The 4951-nt window shown below is 46.3% G+C and overlaps 1 pseudogene; it reads left to right on the top strand.

The window, feature by feature from the left end:
* Window positions 1-511: 511 nt before the first annotated feature.
* Window positions 512-2389, top strand: LOC101600874 (annotated as a pseudogene).
* The last annotated feature ends 2562 nt before the right edge of the window (window positions 2390-4951 follow it).

Below are 4951 nucleotides of genomic sequence, written 5' to 3' on the forward strand. Positions count from 1 at the left end.
GGCTTATGTGGGTTCTGGGGAGTTAAATCTGGGTCCTTATGCTTCACAGACAAGCACCTTAACTGCTAAGCCATCTCTCCCACCTTTTGTTGAGAATTTTTCCATCCATGTTCATGAAGGAGATTGATCTGTAATTTCCTTTTTTGGTTCTGTCTTTGGTTTTGGTGCCGGGGTGTTGTTCACCATCAGAAAGACACCTGAGAGCCGGGTGTGGTGGCGCACGCCTTTAATCCCAGCACTCAGGAGGCAGAGGTAGGAGGACTGTGGTGAGCTGGAGGCCATCCTGAGACTCCATGGTGAATTCCAGGTCAGCCTGAGCTAGTGTGAGACTCTACCTCAAAAAAACCAAAAAGAAAGAGAGAGAGAAAGAAAGAAGTCTATAAAAAATAAAACAGGATTTCACCCTTGTCCACGGCTTGGCGCGGTCTCCGGCTGTGGCAGCCGCCACTCTCGTCCTCGCTGCAGCCCCCTCCCTTCCTCCCCTCCCCGCAGATTCCGGAATTCACCCGCTATGCTTGTACTCGCTGCGGCAGCCCGGCTCTGGGAGCCAAGAACGCCTCCTGCCTCATTCTTGCTGCCCACCATGCCAGTGCTTCTTCCACGAATTTGAAAGGTGTGCTGGCCAATCTGATGCCTAAAGAGCAGGCCAGGATTAAGACCTTCAGGCAGCAACATGGCAAGACAGTGGTGAGCCAAATCACCGTGGACATGATGTATGGTGGCATGAGAGGCATTAAGGGACTGGTATATGAAACTTCAGTTCTTGATCCTGATGAGGGCATCTGTTTCTGTGGCCACAGTATACCTGAAAGTCAGAAACTGCTGCCTAAGGCTAAGGGTGGGGAAGAACCCCTGCCTGAAGGTTTATTTTGGGCTGCTGGTAACTGGTCAAATACCAACAGAGGAACAGGTATGTTGGCTCTCACAGGAGTGGGCAAAAAGAGCAGCTCTGCCTTCTCATGTGGTCACCATGCTGGACAACTTTCCTAACAACCTACACCCGATGTCTCAGCTCAGTGCAGCCATTACAGCCCTCAACAGTGACAGTAACTTTCCCCGGGCATGTGCTGAGGGTGTTCACTGAACCAAGAACTGGGAGTTGATTTATGAAGACTCTATGGACCTGATTGCCAAGCTACCATGTGTTGCAGCAAAGATCTACCAGAATCTTTACCAGGAAGGAAGCAGTATTTGGGCCATTGACTCAAAGTTGGACTGGTCCCACAATTTCACCAACATGTTAGGCTATACTGATTGATGCCCAGTTCACTCAGCTCATGCGTTTGTACCTCACCATCCACAGTACCATGAAGGTGGCAATGTAAGTGCCCATGCCAGCCACTTGGTGGGCAATGCCCTTTCAGACCCTTACCTGTCCTTTGCAGCAGCTTATGAATGGGCTAGTGGGGCCTCTGCATGGCAAATCAGGAAGTACTTGTCTGGCTAACACAACTACAGAAGGAAGTTGGTAAAGATGTGTCGGATGAAGTTACAAGACTACATCTGGAATACACTTAACTCAGGGCGGGTTGTCCCAGTATGGCCACGCAGTACTGAGAAAGCCGGATCCACGGTATCATGTCAGTGAGAGTTTGCTCTTAAAGACCTGCCTAATGACCCCCTGTTTAAGCTGGTTGCTCAACTTTACAAGATTGTGCCCAATATCCTACCAGAGCAAGGAAAGGCTAAGAATCCTTGGCCCAATGTAGATGCTCATGGGGAGTACCTCTCCAGTACCACGGCATGATTGAGATGAATTACTACACAGTCTTGTTTGGGGTGTCACGGGCACTGGGGGTGCTGGCACAACTCATCTGGAGCCAAGCCCTGGGATTCCCTCTAGAAAGGCCCAAGTCCATGAGCACAGATGGTCTGATGAAGTTTGTGGACTCTAAGTCAGGGCAGAATGGGATTTGGGGGGTGGGTGGGACCGACTACAAGAAAAGGAGGAAATTTAAAAAAAAAAAAAAGAAAAGGAGGAAATTTAAAAATAAAGTATACCTTTTTTGTTTCAGGGGGCCTTTCAAGACTTAAGATTAAATTGTATCTGAGGTGCTGAAAATGTTTGAAGTTAAAATATAAATTAAGACTTGCAAAGATGAAGTGACCCCCTTCTTCCCTATCCAGCTCCCCTTTCCCTGCCTGGTACGAGCTGTAGGATGTCCAGGACTAGTGCATGTGGTATGGGTTAGATTTGGCCACCCCATCTCTAGAGAGAGTCTGGCTCCTCTGTCCTTTAAGTCCAAGCAGGTTCCGAGACACTGTAGTCACGCTGAATCTTCTGCTTCCGCACCGCGCGTCCTTCCAGATCAACACAACAGGCCTGTGCGCCTCCTTCCCAGAGGAGTTGTATTGGGTTGTCAGTACCGTCAGTCCCCACAGCCCTTGAACATGCACAGAGGCACCTCCTGGCAAGATCTGTTGGTTAACCTGGCATGCTTTGACAATTTTTTTATGCTACCAGGTTGCCAGAATAGCATGGCATTTATTGTGACTTGCATTTGATTTTTATTTTTTTTTTTTTTAATTCTCCCATTAAAATTATAAGTCTGGGAGTGTTCTGTTTCCGACTATATTAAATCCTCCTGACTTTCTACCTGCTGTGCCTCAAGCTGAGGATGCTCTGGGTCTTGTCCTGTGGGTCTCTATTGGGTCCTCTTTCAGCAGGCCTGTGTGACCTGTGGTCTCCCCAGTCATTTGGCTTTGTCAGTACTTGGTGTGAACTAGGCCTTTTTTTTCCATGGAACATAAGCCACTACTCTGACCTTGTTTTCTCCTGTTACTGTGCTATAGCACATAGGACAGGGGCTCAGGAATGACCAGCCCCTTCATGTTCTGGTCCCAGGGGTTCTAGCATTTCTTTTTGAATGAGAAATGATGCAAAATTGGATTATGGTCCCCTTTAAATATCAGATGGTATTAGAGCTGGGGACATTCAAAATAGTAAACCTCCCATTCTCATCTCATACCAGAAAAAAATTTCTTATTTATCGATGTCTTTCTCTTGCCCCTTCTGTAAGAGGTCACAGTACAGTGCTTATTTTAGCAACCCAGTTTGCACAGGTTTTCAGTGACTCAGAATGCTCTACTGCCTTTTCTTTGAAAAAGGACTGAAACACACTCCTGCTGTGCCCCTCCTTCTCCCAGAAGTCTTGCCTGCATTTGTGTGGAACCCAAATCCCAGAAACATGATGTTGAGATGGACACACTGTAAACCCCTGGGTAATTGTTAATTCATGATATAGACTTCAGGTTGTTCAGGTTACTAACAAAAAGTAAATGTTTTTATTAACAATGAAAAAAATAAAAAACAAAACAAAATAAAATAGGAGCTGGGCATGGTAGCACATACCTTTAATCCCAGTACTTGGGAGGCAAAGGTAGGAAGATTGCCATGAGTTCAAGGCCACCTTGAGACTACATAGTGAATTCCAGGTCAGCCTGGGCTAGAGTGAGACCCTACCTCGAAAAACCAAAAAAAGGGAGGAGGGGCCTGGAAAAATAGCTTAGTGATTAAGGCCTAAGAACCTATGTTTGACTCTCCATATCCCATGTAAGCCAGATGCACAAGGTGACACGGGCTTGCAAGGTCATACATACACACGTGTCTGGAGTACAACTGCAACGGCAGGAAACAGAAGGATATGCTCATTATACATGTTGCTCAACGGTAGACTATCATCATTTTCCATGAAGCATCTATTGTACTTTATTGTAATCATGATTTTTTGAGATGTTTGGGATTGAGTTTGGCTGGTTCGGTTCATTGTTTGAAGGACAGTCTCCCCATGCAGCCCACACTGGCCTAGAACTCGTGATGCAGCCCAGGCAGCTCTACAAGTCAAGTTCCCACTAGCATTTGCATTACAGGTCTATGCCACCATGTCCAGCTCTAGTTTTTTGTCCTAATCTCTATATCCAACTTTCATTCTCATCCCTCTCTACACAACCACCCAAATGTCCTTGACATGTGTCGTCTGGTATCTTTTCTTAAAAAAAGAAAATTCGAAGCCAGGCATGGTGGCACATGCCTTTAATCCCAGCACTCGGGAGGCAGAGGTAGGAGGATCGCCATGAGTTCAAGGCCACCCTGAGACTCCATAGTGAATTCCAGGTCAGTCTGGGCCAGAGTGAGACCCTACCTTGAAAAAAAAAAAATTTAAACCGGGCATGGTGGCGCACGCCTTTAATCCCAGCACTTGGGAGGCAAGGTAGGAGAATCGTTATGAGTTTGAGGCCACCCTGACAATACAGAGTGAATTCCAGGTCAACCTGTGCTAGAGTGAGACCCTACCTTGAAAAACCAAAAAATAAAAATAGGTCACATAGTGAATTTCAAGTCAGCCTAGGCTACAACGAGACCCTACCTCAAAAAATTAAAAACCCCAAAAACTTATTTATTTATTTATTCATTCATTATTTATTTGAGAGAAGGAGAGAGATTAAGAGAGAGAAGCAGAGGCAGATAGAGAAAATGTGTGTGCCAGGGCCTCCAGTTACTGCAAACGAATTCCAGACACATGCGCCACGCTGTGAATCTGACTTTACATGGGTACTAGGAAATCAAACCTGGGTCCTTTGGCTTTGCTGGCAAGTGCCTTAACTGCTAAGCCACCTCTCTAGCCCTGTAATATCTTTTCTTTGTCTTGGATATATGTACAGTGTGCATGTGTGTGTGAATACACATATGTGGGCGGGTACATGCAAACATCTGCGTGTGCATGTGGAGGCCAGAAGACAAGCTTCGGTATCATTTCCTCAGATACGCCTTCTACCTCAATTTAAATATTTTATTTATTTATTTGAGGCAGAAGGAGGGAGGGAGAGAGAGCGAGTGCACATGCCAGGACCTCTCTAGCCACGGCAAATGAACTCCAGATGCATGTGCCACCTTGTGCATCTGAGAAAGGATCTCTCACTGGCCTAGAGATCACGACAGGCCAGACTGACT

This window comes from Jaculus jaculus, chromosome 8, assembly GCF_020740685.1.
Source record: "Jaculus jaculus isolate mJacJac1 chromosome 8, mJacJac1.mat.Y.cur, whole genome shotgun sequence".
NCBI classification, from domain to species: Eukaryota; Metazoa; Chordata; class Mammalia; order Rodentia; family Dipodidae; genus Jaculus; species Jaculus jaculus.